Source organism: Humulus lupulus, chromosome 2, assembly GCF_963169125.1.
Source record: "Humulus lupulus chromosome 2, drHumLupu1.1, whole genome shotgun sequence".
NCBI classification, from domain to species: domain Eukaryota; kingdom Viridiplantae; phylum Streptophyta; class Magnoliopsida; order Rosales; family Cannabaceae; genus Humulus; species Humulus lupulus.
The window spans coordinates 297,623,286-297,640,381 of NC_084794.1; positions in this window are offsets into that span (position 1 = coordinate 297,623,286).

The following is a 17,096-nucleotide window of genomic DNA, read 5'->3' on the forward strand; positions in this document are numbered from 1 at the left end:
CAATTTTATACATAGAACCCTAAGACATAGGGCTACGACTTCTGTGCCCATGACCCTCGCATATTCTTTAGTATTCACGATCAAAACAATGCTCCAATCCATATTAGAGAAATCGAAGATTTCTGAAAGGAGTACCCCTTTGGTGAATTGGTGATTTCAGTAATTTCTCCGAAATGTATTAACCTCGTGTTCAACTCGTTTGATAATTTTCCCCAAGAGATCTCATGGGTAAATGAATATATTGGAGTCGAAACGGAGCCTTAAGTCAACATTTCAAATAAAATTCCTCTTTTTGATGGCAATTTTCGCAAGTTTTTTCCTCATATTAGTACATCCTTCTGTATTTTGACTGTATCACCCTCTACACAACTCGGATTTGCACGCAATTTTATACATAGAACCCTAAGACATAGGGCTACGACTTCTATGCCCATGACCCTCGCAAATTCTTTGTTATTCACGATCAAAATATTGCTCGAATCCATATTAGAGAAATCGAAGATTTCATAAAGGGGTACCCCTTTGGTGAATTGGAGATTTCAGTAATTTCTCCGAAATGTATTAACGTCGTGTTCAACTCGTTTGATAATTTTCCCCAAGAGATCTCATGGGTAAATGAATATATTGGAGTCGAAACGGAGCCTTAAGTCAACATTTCAAATAAAATTCCTCTTTTTGATGGCAATTTTCGCAAGTTTTTTCCTCATATTAGTACATCCTTCTGTATTTTGACTGTATCACCCTCTACACACCTCGGATTTGCACGCCATTTTATACATAGCACCCTAAGACATAGGGCTACAACTTCTGTGCCCATGACCCTCGCAAATTCTTTGTTATTCACGATCAAAATATTGCTCGAATCCATATTAGAGAAATCGAAGATTTCATAAAGGGGTACCCCTTTGGTGAATTGGAGATTTCAGTAATTTCTTCGAAATGTATTAACCTCGTGTTCAACTCGTTTGATAATTTTCCCCAAGAGATCTCATGGGTAAATGAATATATTGGAGTCGAAACGGAGCCTTAAGTCAACATTTCAAATAAAATTCCTCTTTTTGATGGCAATTTTCGCAAGTTTTTTCCTCATATTAGTACATCCTTCTGTATTTTGACTGTATCACCCTCTACACACCTTGGATTTGCACGCAATTTTATACATAGAACCCTAAGACATAGGGCTACAACTTCTGTGCCCATGACCCTCGCAAATTCTTTGTTATTCACGATCAAAATATTGCTCGAATCCATATTAGAGAAATCGAAGATTTCATAAAGGGGTACCCCTTTGGTGAATTGGAGATTTCAGTAATTTCTTCGAAATGTATTAACCTCGTGTTCAACTCGTTTGATAATTTTCCCCAAGAGATCTCATGGGTAAATGAATATATTGGAGTCGAAACGGAGCCTTAAGTCAACATTTCAAATAAAATTCCTCTTTTTGATGGCAATTTTCGCAAGTTTTTTCCTCATATTAGTACATCCTTCTGTATTTTGACTGTATCACCCTCTACACACCTCGGATTTGCACGCAATTTTATACATAGAACCCTAAGACATAGGGCTACGACTTCTGTGCCCATGACCCTCGCATATTCTTTAGTATTCACGATCAAAACAATGCTCCAATCCATATTAGAGAAATCGAAGATTTCTGAAAGGAGTACCCCTTTGGTGAATTGGTGATTTCAGTAATTTCTCCGAAATGTATTAACCTCGTGTTCAACTCGTTTGATAATTTTCCCCAAGAGATCTCATGGGTAAATGAATATATTGGAGTCGAAACGGAGCCTTAAGTCAACATTTCAAATAAAATTCCTCTTTTTGATGGCAATTTTCGCAAGTTTTTTCCTCATATTAGTACATCCTTCTGTATTTTGACTGTATCACCCTCTACACAACTCGGATTTGCACGCAATTTTATACATAGAACCCTAAGACATAGGGCTACGACTTCTGTGCCCATGACCCTCGCAAATTCTTTGTTATTCACGATCAAAATATTGCTCGAATCCATATTAGAGAAATCGAAGATTTCATAAAGGGGTACCCCTTTGGTGAATTGGAGATTTCAGTAATTTCTCCGAAATGTATTAACGTCGTGTTCAACTCGTTTGATAATTTTCCCCAAGAGATCTCATGGGTAAATGAATATATTGGAGTCGAAACGGAGCCTTAAGTCAACATTTCAAATAAAATTCCTCTTTTTGATGGCAATTTTCGCAAGTTTTTTCCTCATATTAGTACATCCTTCTGTATTTTGACTGTATCACCCTCTACACACCTTGGATTTGCACGCAATTTTATACATAGAACCCTAAGACATAGGGCTACAACTTCTGTGCCCATGACCCTCGCAAATTCTTTGTTATTCACGATCAAAATATTGCTCGAATCCATATTAGAGAAATCGAAGATTTCATAAAGGGGTACCCCTTTGGTGAATTGGAGATTTCAGTAATTTCTTCGAAATGTATTAACCTCGTGTTCAACTCGTTTGATAATTTTCCCCAAGAGATCTCATGGGTAAATGAATATATTGGAGTCGAAACGGAGCCTTAAGTCAACATTTCAAATAAAATTCCTCTTTTTGATGGCAATTTTCGCAAGTTTTTTCCTCATATTAGTACATCCTTCTGTATTTTGACTGTATCACCCTCTACACACCTCGGATTTGCACGCAATTTTATACATAGAACCCTAAGACATAGGGCTACGACTTCTGTGCCCATGACCCTCGCATATTCTTTAGTATTCACGATCAAAACAATGCTCCAATCCATATTAGAGAAATCGAAGATTTCTGAAAGGAGTACCCCTTTGGTGAATTGGTGATTTCAGTAATTTCTCCGAAATGTATTAACCTCGTGTTCAACTCGTTTGATAATTTTCCCCAAGAGATCTCATGGGTAAATGAATATATTGGAGTCGAAACGGAGCCTTAAGTCAACATTTCAAATAAAATTCCTCTTTTTGATGGCAATTTTCGCAAGTTTTTTCCTCATATTAGTACATCCTTCTGTATTTTGACTGTATCACCCTCTACACAACTCGGATTTGCACGCAATTTTATACATAGAACCCTAAGACATAGGGCTACGACTTCTGTGCCCATGACCCTCGCAAATTCTTTGTTATTCACGATCAAAATATTGCTCGAATCCATATTAGAGAAATCGAAGATTTCATAAAGGGGTACCCCTTTGGTGAATTGGAGATTTCAGTAATTTCTCCGAAATGTATTAACGTCGTGTTCAACTCGTTTGATAATTTTCCCCAAGAGATCTCATGGGTAAATGAATATATTGGAGTCGAAACGGAGCCTTAAGTCAACATTTCAAATAAAATTCCTCTTTTTGATGGCAATTTTCGCAAGTTTTTTCCTCATATTAGTACATCCTTCTGTATTTTGACTGTATCACCCTCTACACACCTTGGATTTGCACGCAATTTTATACATAGAACCCTAAGACATAGGGCTACAACTTCTGTGCCCATGACCCTCGCAAATTCTTTGTTATTCACGATCAAAATATTGCTCGAATCCATATTAGAGAAATCGAAGATTTCATAAAGGGGTACCCCTTTGGTGAATTGGAGATTTCAGTAATTTCTTCGAAATGTATTAACCTCGTGTTCAACTCGTTTGATAATTTTCCCCAAGAGATCTCATGGGTAAATGAATATATTGGAGTCGAAACGGAGCCTTAAGTCAACATTTCAAATAAAATTCCTCTTTTTGATGGCAATTTTCGCAAGTTTTTTCCTCATATTAGTACATCCTTCTGTATTTTGACTGTATCACCCTCTACACACCTCGGATTTGCACGCAATTTTATACATAGAACCCTAAGACATAGGGCTACGACTTCTGTGCCCATGACCCTCGCAAATTCTTTGTTATTCACGATCAAAATATTGCTCGAATCCATATTAGAGAAATCGAAGATTTCATAAAGGGGTACCCCTTTGGTGAATTGGAGATTTCAGTAATTTCTCCGAAATGTATTAACGTCGTGTTCAACTCGTTTGATAATTTTCCCCAAGAGATCTCATGGGTAAATGAATATATTGGAGTCGAAACGGAGCCTTAAGTCAACATTTCAAATAAAATTCCTCTTTTTGATGGCAATTTTCGCAAGTTTTTTCCTCATATTAGTACATCCTTCTGTATTTTGACTGTATCACCCTCTACACACCTCGGATTTGCACGCAATTTTATACATAGAACCCTAAGACATAGGGCTACAACTTCTGTGCCCATGACCCTCGCAAATTCTTTGTTATTCACGATCAAAATATTGCTCGAATCCATATTAGAGAAATCGAAGATTTCATAAAGGGGTACCCCTTTGGTGAATTGGAGATTTCAGTAATTTCTCCGAAATGTATTAACGTCGTGTTCAACTCGTATGATAATTTTCCCCAAGAGATCTCATGGGTAAATGAATATATTGGAGTCGAAACGGAGCCTTAAGTCAACATTTCAAATAAAATTCCTCTTTTTGATGGCAATTTTCGCAAGTTTTTTCCTCATATTAGTACATCCTTCTGTATTTTGACTGTATCACCCTCTACACACCTCGGATTTGCACGCCATTTTATACATAGCACCCTAAGACATAGGGCTACAACTTCTGTGCCCATGACCCTCGCAAATTCTTTGTTATTCACGATCAAAATATTGCTCGAATCCATATTAGAGAAATCGAAGATTTCATAAAGGGGTACCCCTTTGGTGAATTGGAGATTTCAGTAATTTCTTCGAAATGTATTAACCTCGTGTTCAACTCGTTTGATAATTTTCCCCAAGAGATCTCATGGGTAAATGAATATATTGGAGTCGAAACGGAGCCTTAAGTCAACATTTCAAATAAAATTCCTCTTTTTGATGGCAATTTTCGCAAGTTTTTTCCTCATATTAGTACATCCTTCTGTATTTTGACTGTATCACCCTCTACACACCTCGGATTTGCACGCAATTTTATACATAGAACCCTAAGACATAGGGCTACAACTTCTGTGCCCATGACCCTCGCAAATTCTTTGTTATTCACGATCAAAATATTGCTCGAATCCATATTAGAGAAATCGAAGATTTCATAAAGGGGTACCCCTTTGGTGAATTGGAGATTTCAGTAATTTCTTCGAAATGTATTAACCTCGTGTTCAACTCGTTTGATAATTTTCCCCAAGAGATCTCATGGGTAAATGAATATATTGGAGTCGAAACGGAGCCTTAAGTCAACATTTCAAATAAAATTCCTCTTTTTGATGGCAATTTTCGCAAGTTTTTTCCTCATATTAGTACATCCTTCTGTATTTTGACTGTATCACCCTCTACACACCTCGGATTTGCACGCAATTTTATACATAGAACCCTAAGACATAGGGCTACGACTTCTGTGCCCATGACCCTCGCAAATTCTTTGTTATTCACGATCAAAATATTGCTCGAATCCATATTAGAGAAATCGAAGATTTCATAAAGGGGTACCCCTTTGGTGAATTGGAGATTTCAGTAATTTCTCCGAAATGTATTAACGTCGTGTTCAACTCGTTTGATAATTTTCCCCAAGAGATCTCATGGGTAAATGAATATATTGGAGTCGAAACGGAGCCTTAAGTCAACATTTCAAATAAAATTCCTCTTTTTGATGGCAATTTTCGCAAGTTTTTTCCTCATATTAGTACATCCTTCTGTATTTTGACTGTATCACCCTCTACACACCTCGGATTTGCACGCCATTTTATACATAGAACCCTAAGACATAGGGCTACAACTTCTGTGCCCATGACCCTCGCAAATTCTTTGTTATTCACGATCAAAATATTGCTCGAATCCATATTAGAGAAATCGAAGATTTCATAAAGGGGTACCCCTTTGGTGAATTGGAGATTTCAGTAATTTCTTCGAAATGTATTAACCTCGTGTTCAACTCGTTTGATAATTTTCCCCAAGAGATCTCATGGGTAAATGAATATATTGGAGTCGAAACGGAGCCTTAAGTCAACATTTCAAATAAAATTCCTCTTTTTGATGGCAATTTTCGCAAGTTTTTTCCTCATATTAGTACATCCTTCTGTATTTTGACTGTATCACCCTCTACACACCTCGGATTTGCACGCAATTTTATACATAGAACCCTAAGACATAGGGCTACAACTTCTGTGCCCATGACCCTCGCATATTCTTTAGTATTCACGATCAAAACAATGCTCCAATCCATATTAGAGAAATCGAAGATTTCATAAAGGGGTACCCCTTTGGTGAATTGGAGATTTCAGTAATTTCTCCGAAATGTATTAACCTCGTGTTCAACTCGTTTGATAATTTTCCCCAAGAGATCTCATGGGTAAATGAATATATTGGAGTCGAAACGGAGCCTTAAGTCAACATTTCAAATAAAATTCCTCTTTTTGTTGGCAATTTTCGCAAGTTTTTTCCTCATATTAGTACATCCTTCTGTATTTTGACTGTATCACCCTCTACACACCTCGGATTTGCACGCAATTTTATACATAGAACCCTAAGACATAGGGCTACGACTTCTGTGCCCATGACCCTCGCATATTCTTTAGTATTCACGATCAAAACAATGCTCCAATCCATATTAGAGAAATCGAAGATTTCTGAAAGGAGTACCCCTTTGGTGAATTGGTGATTTCAGTAATTTCTCCGAAATGTATTAACCTCGTGTTCAACTCGTTTGATAATTTTCCCCAAGAGATCTCATGGGTAAATGAATATATTGGAGTCGAAACGGAGCCTTAAGTCAACATTTCAAATAAAATTCCTCTTTTTGATGGCATTTTTCGCAAGTTTTTTCCTCATATTAGTACATCCTTCTGTATTTTGACTGTATCACCCTCTACACACCTCGGATTTGCACGCAATTTTATACATAGAACCCTAAGACATAGGGCTACGACTTCTGTGCCCATGACCCTCGCAAATTCTTTGTTATTCACGATCAAAATATTGCTCGAATCCATATTAGAGAAATCGAAGATTTCATAAAGGGGTACCCCTTTGGTGAATTGGAGATTTCAGTAATTTCTCCGAAATGTATTAACCTCGTGTTCAACTCGTTTGATAATTTTCCCCAAGAGATCTCATGGGTAAATGAATATATTGGAGTCGAAACGGAGCCTTAAGTCAACATTTCAAATAAAATTCCTCTTTTTGATGGCAATTTTCGCAAGTTTTTTCCTCATATTAGTACATCCTTCTGTATTTTGACTGTATCACCCTCTACACACCTCGGATTTGCACGCCATTTTATACATAGAACCCTAAGACATAGGGCTACAACTTCTGTGCCCATGACCCTCGCAAATTCTTTGTTATTCACGATCAAAATATTGCTTGAATCCATATTAGAGAAATCGAAGATTTCATAAAGGGGTACCCCTTTGGTGAATTGGAGATTTCAGTAATTTCTTCGAAATGTATTAACCTCGTGTTCAACTCGTTTGATAATTTTCCCCAAGAGATCTCATGGGTAAATGAATATATTGGAGTCGAAACGGAGCCTTAAGTCAACATTTCAAATAAAATTCCTCTTTTTGATGGCAATTTTCGCAAGTTTTTTCCTCATATTAGTACATCCTTCTGTATTTTGACTGTATCACCCTCTACACACCTCGGATTTGCACGCAATTTTATACATAGAACCCTAAGACATAGGGCTACAACTTCTGTGCCCATGACCCTCGCATATTCTTTAGTATTCACGATCAAAACAATGCTCCAATCCATATTAGAGAAATCGAAGATTTCATAAAGGGGTACCCCTTTGGTGAATTGGAGATTTCAGTAATTTCTCCGAAATGTATTAACCTCGTGTTCAACTCGTTTGATAATTTTCCCCAAGAGATCTCATGGGTAAATGAATATATTGGAGTCGAAACGGAGCCTTAAGTCAACATTTCAAATAAAATTCCTCTTTTTGTTGGCAATTTTCGCAAGTTTTTTCCTCATATTAGTACATCCTTCTGTATTTTGACTGTATCACCCTCTACACACCTCGGATTTGCACGCAATTTTATACATAGAACCCTAAGACATAGGGCTACGACTTCTGTGCCCATGACCCTCGCATATTCTTTAGTATTCACGATCAAAACAATGCTCCAATCCATATTAGAGAAATCGAAGATTTCTGAAAGGAGTACCCCTTTGGTGAATTGGTGATTTCAGTAATTTCTCCGAAATGTATTAACCTCGTGTTCAACTCGTTTGATAATTTTCCCCAAGAGATCTCATGGGTAAATGAATATATTGGAGTCGAAACGGAGCCTTAAGTCAACATTTCAAATAAAATTCCTCTTTTTGATGGCATTTTTCGCAAGTTTTTTCCTCATATTAGTACATCCTTCTGTATTTTGACTGTATCACCCTCTACACACCTCGGATTTGCACGCAATTTTATACATAGAACCCTAAGACATAGGGCTACGACTTCTGTGCCCATGACCCTCGCAAATTCTTTGTTATTCACGATCAAAATATTGCTCGAATCCATATTAGAGAAATCGAAGATTTCATAAAGGGGTACCCCTTTGGTGAATTGGAGATTTCAGTAATTTCTCCGAAATGTATTAACCTCGTGTTCAACTCGTTTGATAATTTTCCCCAAGAGATCTCATGGGTAAATGAATATATTGGAGTCGAAACGGAGCCTTAAGTCAACATTTCAAATAAAATTCCTCTTTTTGATGGCAATTTTCGCAAGTTTTTTCCTCATATTAGTACATCCTTCTGTATTTTGACTGTATCACCCTCTACACACCTCGGATTTGCACGCAATTTTATACATAGAACCCTAAGACATAGGGCTACGACTTCTGTGCCCATGACCCTCGCAAATTCTTTGTTATTCACGATCAAAATATTGCTCGAATCCATATTAGAGAAATCGAAGATTTCATAAAGGGGTACCCCTTTGGTGAATTGGAGATTTCAGTAATTTCTTCGAAATGTATTAACCTCGTGTTCAACTCGTTTGATAATTTTCCCCAAGAGATCTCATGGGTAAATGAATATATTGGAGTCGAAACGGAGCCTTAAGTCAACATTTCAAATAAAATTCCTCTTTTTGATGGCAATTTTCGCAAGTTTTTTCCTCATATTAGTACATCCTTCTGTATTTTGACTGTATCACCCTCTACACACCTCGGATTTGCACGCAATTTTATACATAGAACCCTAAGACATAGGGCTACGACTTCTGTGCCCATGACCCTCGCATATTCTTTAGTATTCACGATCAAAACAATGCTCCAATCCATATTAGAGAAATCGAAGATTTCTGAAAGGAGTACCCCTTTGGTGAATTGGTGATTTCAGTAATTTCTCCGAAATGTATTAACCTCGTGTTCAACTCGTTTGATAATTTTCCCCAAGAGATCTCATGGGTAAATGAATATATTGGAGTCGAAACGGAGCCTTAAGTCAACATTTCAAATAAAATTCCTCTTTTTGATGGCAATTTTCGCAAGTTTTTTCCTCATATTAGTACATCCTTCTGTATTTTGACTGTATCACCCTCTACACAACTCGGATTTGCACGCAATTTTATACATAGAACCCTAAGACATAGGGCTACGACTTCTGTGCCCATGACCCTCGCAAATTCTTTGTTATTCACGATCAAAATATTGCTCGAATCCATATTAGAGAAATCGAAGATTTCATAAAGGGGTACCCCTTTGGTGAATTGGAGATTTCAGTAATTTCTCCGAAATGTATTAACGTCGTGTTCAACTCGTTTGATAATTTTCCCCAAGAGATCTCATGGGTAAATGAATATATTGGAGTCGAAACGGAGCCTTAAGTCAACATTTCAAATAAAATTCCTCTTTTTGATGGCAATTTTCGCAAGTTTTTTCCTCATATTAGTACATCCTTCTGTATTTTGACTGTATCACCCTCTACACACCTCGGATTTGCACGCAATTTTATACATAGAACCCTAAGACATAGGGCTACGACTTCTGTGCCCATGACCCTCGCAAATTCTTTGTTATTCACGATCAAAATATTGCTCGAATCCATATTAGAGAAATCGAAGATTTCATAAAGGGGTACCCCTTTGGTGAATTGGAGATTTCAGTAATTTCTCCGAAATGTATTAACGTCGTGTTCAACTCGTTTGATAATTTTCCCCAAGAGATCTCATGGGTAAATGAATATATTGGAGTCGAAACGGAGCCTTAAGTCAACATTTCAAATAAAATTCCTCTTTTTGATGGCAATTTTCGCAAGTTTTTTCCTCATATTAGTACATCCTTCTGTATTTTGACTGTATCACCCTCTACACACCTCGGATTTGCACGCAATTTTATACATAGAACCCTAAGACATAGGGCTACGACTTCTGTGCCCATGACCCTCGCAAATTCTTTGTTATTCACGATCAAAATATTGCTCGAATCCATATTAGAGAAATCGAAGATTTCATAAAGGGGTACCCCTTTGGTGAATTGGAGATTTCAGTAATTTCTCCGAAATGTATTAACCTCGTGTTCAACTCGTTTGATAATTTTCCCCAAGAGATCTCATGGGTAAATGAATATATTGGAGTCGAAACGGAGCCTTAAGTCAACATTTCAAATAAAATTCCTCTTTTTGATGGCAATTTTCGCAAGTTTTTTCCTCATATTAGTACATCCTTCTGTATTTTGACTGTATCACCCTCTACACACCTCGGATTTGCACGCCATTTTATACATAGAACCCTAAGACATAGGGCTACAACTTCTGTGCCCATGACCCTCGCAAATTCTTTGTTATTCACGATCAAAATATTGCTCGAATCCATATTAGAGAAATCGAAGATTTCATAAAGGGGTACCCCTTTGGTGAATTGGAGATTTCAGTAATTTCTTCGAAATGTATTAACCTCGTGTTCAACTCGTTTGATAATTTTCCCCAAGAGATCTCATGGGTAAATGAATATATTGGAGTCGAAACGGAGCCTTAAGTCAACATTTCAAATAAAATTCCTCTTTTTGATGGCAATTTTCGCAAGTTTTTTCCTCATATTAGTACATCCTTCTGTATTTTGACTGTATCACCCTCTACACACCTCGGATTTGCACGCAATTTTATACATAGAACCCTAAGACATAGGGCTACAACTTCTGTGCCCATGACCCTCGCATATTCTTTAGTATTCACGATCAAAACAATGCTCCAATCCATATTAGAGAAATCGAAGATTTCATAAAGGGGTACCCCTTTGGTGAATTGGAGATTTCAGTAATTTCTCCGAAATGTATTAACCTCGTGTTCAACTCGTTTGATAATTTTCCCCAAGAGATCTCATGGGTAAATGAATATATTGGAGTCGAAACGGAGCCTTAAGTCAACATTTCAAATAAAATTCCTCTTTTTGTTGGCAATTTTCGCAAGTTTTTTCCTCATATTAGTACATCCTTCTGTATTTTGACTGTATCACCCTCTACACACCTCGGATTTGCACGCAATTTTATACATAGAACCCTAAGACATAGGGCTACGACTTCTGTGCCCATGACCCTCGCATATTCTTTAGTATTCACGATCAAAACAATGCTCCAATCCATATTAGAGAAATCGAAGATTTCTGAAAGGAGTACCCCTTTGGTGAATTGGTGATTTCAGTAATTTCTCCGAAATGTATTAACCTCGTGTTCAACTCGTTTGATAATTTTCCCCAAGAGATCTCATGGGTAAATGAATATATTGGAGTCGAAACGGAGCCTTAAGTCAACATTTCAAATAAAATTCCTCTTTTTGATGGCATTTTTCGCAAGTTTTTTCCTCATATTAGTACATCCTTCTGTATTTTGACTGTATCACCCTCTACACACCTCGGATTTGCACGCAATTTTATACATAGAACCCTAAGACATAGGGCTACGACTTCTGTGCCCATGACCCTCGCAAATTCTTTGTTATTCACGATCAAAATATTGCTCGAATCCATATTAGAGAAATCGAAGATTTCATAAAGGGGTACCCCTTTGGTGAATTGGAGATTTCAGTAATTTCTCCGAAATGTATTAACCTCGTGTTCAACTCGTTTGATAATTTTCCCCAAGAGATCTCATGGGTAAATGAATATATTGGAGTCGAAACGGAGCCTTAAGTCAACATTTCAAATAAAATTCCTCTTTTTGATGGCAATTTTCGCAAGTTTTTTCCTCATATTAGTACATCCTTCTGTATTTTGACTGTATCACCCTCTACACACCTCGGATTTGCACGCAATTTTATACATAGAACCCTAAGACATAGGGCTACGACTTCTGTGCCCATGACCCTCGCAAATTCTTTGTTATTCACGATCAAAATATTGCTCGAATCCATATTAGAGAAATCGAAGATTTCATAAAGGGGTACCCCTTTGGTGAATTGGAGATTTCAGTAATTTCTTCGAAATGTATTAACCTCGTGTTCAACTCGTTTGATAATTTTCCCCAAGAGATCTCATGGGTAAATGAATATATTGGAGTCGAAACGGAGCCTTAAGTCAACATTTCAAATAAAATTCCTCTTTTTGATGGCAATTTTCGCAAGTTTTTTCCTCATATTAGTACATCCTTCTGTATTTTGACTGTATCACCCTCTACACACCTCGGATTTGCACGCAATTTTATACATAGAACCCTAAGACATAGGGCTACGACTTCTGTGCCCATGACCCTCGCATATTCTTTAGTATTCACGATCAAAACAATGCTCCAATCCATATTAGAGAAATCGAAGATTTCTGAAAGGAGTACCCCTTTGGTGAATTGGTGATTTCAGTAATTTCTCCGAAATGTATTAACCTCGTGTTCAACTCGTTTGATAATTTTCCCCAAGAGATCTCATGGGTAAATGAATATATTGGAGTCGAAACGGAGCCTTAAGTCAACATTTCAAATAAAATTCCTCTTTTTGATGGCAATTTTCGCAAGTTTTTTCCTCATATTAGTACATCCTTCTGTATTTTGACTGTATCACCCTCTACACAACTCGGATTTGCACGCAATTTTATACATAGAACCCTAAGACATAGGGCTACGACTTCTGTGCCCATGACCCTCGCAAATTCTTTGTTATTCACGATCAAAATATTGCTCGAATCCATATTAGAGAAATCGAAGATTTCATAAAGGGGTACCCCTTTGGTGAATTGGAGATTTCAGTAATTTCTCCGAAATGTATTAACGTCGTGTTCAACTCGTTTGATAATTTTCCCCAAGAGATCTCATGGGTAAATGAATATATTGGAGTCGAAACGGAGCCTTAAGTCAACATTTCAAATAAAATTCCTCTTTTTGATGGCAATTTTCGCAAGTTTTTTCCTCATATTAGTACATCCTTCTGTATTTTGACTGTATCACCCTCTACACACCTCGGATTTGCACGCAATTTTATACATAGAACCCTAAGACATAGGGCTACGACTTCTGTGCCCATGACCCTCGCAAATTCTTTGTTATTCACGATCAAAATATTGCTCGAATCCATATTAGAGAAATCGAAGATTTCATAAAGGGGTACCCCTTTGGTGAATTGGAGATTTCAGTAATTTCTCCGAAATGTATTAACGTCGTGTTCAACTCGTTTGATAATTTTCCCCAAGAGATCTCATGGGTAAATGAATATATTGGAGTCGAAACGGAGCCTTAAGTCAACATTTCAAATAAAATTCCTCTTTTTGATGGCAATTTTCGCAAGTTTTTTCCTCATATTAGTACATCCTTCTGTATTTTGACTGTATCACCCTCTACACACCTCGGATTTGCACGCAATTTTATACATAGAACCCTAAGACATAGGGCTACAACTTCTGTGCCCATGACCCTCGCAAATTCTTTGTTATTCACGATCAAAATATTGCTCGAATCCATATTAGAGAAATCGAAGATTTCATAAAGGGGTACCCCTTTGGTGAATTGGAGATTTCAGTAATTTCTCCGAAATGTATTAACGTCGTGTTCAACTCGTTTGATAATTTTCCCCCAGAGATCTCATGGGTAAATGAATATATTGGAGTCGAAACGGAGCCTTAAGTCAACATTTCAAATAAAATTCCTCTTTTTGATGGCAATTTTCGCAAGTTTTTTCCTCATATTAGTACATTCTTCTGTATTTTGACTGTATCACCCTCTACACACCTCGGATTTGCACGCCATTTTATATATAGAACCCTAAGACATAGGGCTACAACTTCTGTGCCCATGACCCTCGCAAATTCTTTGTTATTCACGATCAAAATATTGCTCGAATCCATATTAGAGAAATCGAAGATTTCATAAAGGGGTACCCCTTTGGTGAATTGGAGATTTCAGTAATTTCTCCGAAATGTATTAACGTCGTGTTCAACTCGTTTGATAATTTTCCCCAAGAGATCTCATGGGTAAATGAATATATTGGAGTCGAAACGGAGCCTTAAGTCAACATTTCAAATAAAATTCCTCTTTTTGATGGCAATTTTCGCAAGTTTTTTCCTCATATTAGTACATCCTTCTGTATTTTGACTGTATCACCCTCTACACACCTCGGATTTGCACGCAATTTTATACATAGAACCCTAAGACATAGGGCTACAACTTCTGTGCCCATGACCCTCGCAAATTCTTTGTTATTCACGATCAAAATATTGCTCGAATCCATATTAGAGAAATCGAAGATTTCATAAAGGGGTACCCCTTTGGTGAATTGGAGATTTCAGTAATTTCTCCGAAATGTATTAACGTCGTGTTCAACTCGTTTGATAATTTTCCCCAAGAGATCTCATGGGTAAATGAATATATTGGAGTCGAAACGGAGCCTTAAGTCAACATTTCAAATAAAATTCCTCTTTTTGATGGCAATTTTCGCAAGTTTTTTCCTCATATTAGTACATTCTTCTGTATTTTGACTGTATCACCCTCTACACACCTCGGATTTGCACGCCATTTTATACATAGAACCCTAAGACATAGGGCTACAACTTCTGTGCCCATGACCCTCGCAAATTCTTTGTTATTCACGATCAAAATATTGCTCGAATCCATATTAGAGAAATCGAAGATTTCATAAAGGGGTACCCCTTTGGTGAATTGGAGATTTCAGTAATTTCTCCGAAATGTATTAACGTCGTGTTCAACTCGTTTGATAATTTTCCCCAAGAGATCTCATGGGTAAATGAATATATTGGAGTCGAAACGGAGCCTTAAGTCAACATTTCAAATAAAATTCCTCTTTTTGATGGCAATTTTCGCAAGTTTTTTCCTCATATTAGTACATCCTTCTGTATTTTGACTGTATCACCCTCTACACACCTCGGATTTGCACGCAATTTTATACATAGAACCCTAAGACATAGGGCTACAACTTCTGTGCCCATGACCCTCGCAAATTCTTTGTTATTCACGATCAAAATATTGCTCGAATCCATATTAGAGAAATCGAAGATTTCATAAAGGGGTACCCCTTTGGTGAATTGGAGATTTCAGTAATTTCTCCGAAATGTATTAACGTCGTGTTCAACTCGTTTGATAATTTTCCCCAAGAGATCTCATGGGTAAATGAATATATTGGAGTCGAAACGGAGCCTTAAGTCAACATTTCAAATAAAATTCCTCTTTTTTATGGCAATTTTCGCAAGTTTTTTCCTCATATTAGTACATCCTTCTGTATTTTGACTGTATCACCCTCTACACACCTCGGATTTGCACGCCATTTTATACATAGAACCCTAAGACATAGGGCTACAACTTCTGTGCCCATGACCCTCGCAAATTCTTTGTTATTCACGATCAAAATATTGCTCGAATCCATATTAGAGAAATCGAAGATTTCATAAAGGGGTACCCCTTTGGTGAATTGGAGATTTCAGTAATTTCTTCGAAATGTATTAACCTCGTGTTCAACTCGTTTGATAATTTTCCCCAAGAGATCTCATGGGTAAATGAATATATTGGAGTCGAAACGGAGCCTTAAGTCAACATTTCAAATAAAATTCCTCTTTTTGATGGCAATTTTCGCAAGTTTTTTCCTCATATTAGTACATCCTTCTGTATTTTGACTGTATCACCCTCTACACACCTCGGATTTGCACGCAATTTTATACATAGAACCCTAAGACATAGGGCTACAACTTCTGTGCCCATGACCCTCGCATATTCTTTAGTATTCACGATCAAAACAATGCTCCAATCCATATTAGAGAAATCGAAGATTTCATAAAGGGGTACCCCTTTGGTGAATTGGAGATTTCAGTAATTTCTCCGAAATGTATTAACCTCGTGTTCAACTCGTTTGATAATTTTCCCCAAGAGATCTCATGGGTAAATGAATATATTGGAGTCGAAACGGAGCCTTAAGTCAACATTTCAAATAAAATTCCTCTTTTTGTTGGCAATTTTCGCAAGTTTTTTCCTCATATTAGTACATCCTTCTGTATTTTGACTGTATCACCCTCTACACACCTCGGATTTGCACGCAATTTTATACATAGAACCCTAAGACATAGGGCTACGACTTCTGTGCCCATGACCCTCGCATATTCTTTAGTATTCACGATCAAAACAATGCTCCAATCCATATTAGAGAAATCGAAGATTTCTGAAAGGAGTACCCCTTTGGTGAATTGGTGATTTCAGTAATTTCTCCGAAATGTATTAACCTCGTGTTCAACTCGTTTGATAATTTTCCCCAAGAGATCTCATGGGTAAATGAATATATTGGAGTCGAAACGGAGCCTTAAGTCAACATTTCAAATAAAATTCCTCTTTTTGATGGCATTTTTCGCAAGTTTTTTCCTCATATTAGTACATCCTTCTGTATTTTGACTGTATCACCCTCTACACACCTCGGATTTGCACGCAATTTTATACATAGAACCCTAAGACATAGGGCTACGACTTCTGTGCCCATGACCCTCGCAAATTCTTTGTTATTCACGATCAAAATATTGCTCGAATCCATATTAGAGAAATCGAAGATTTCATAAAGGGGTACCCCTTTGGTGAATTGGAGATTACAGTAATTTCTTCGAAATGTATTAACCTCGTGTTCAACTCGTTTGATAATTTTCCCCAAGAGATCTCATGGGTAAATGAATATATTG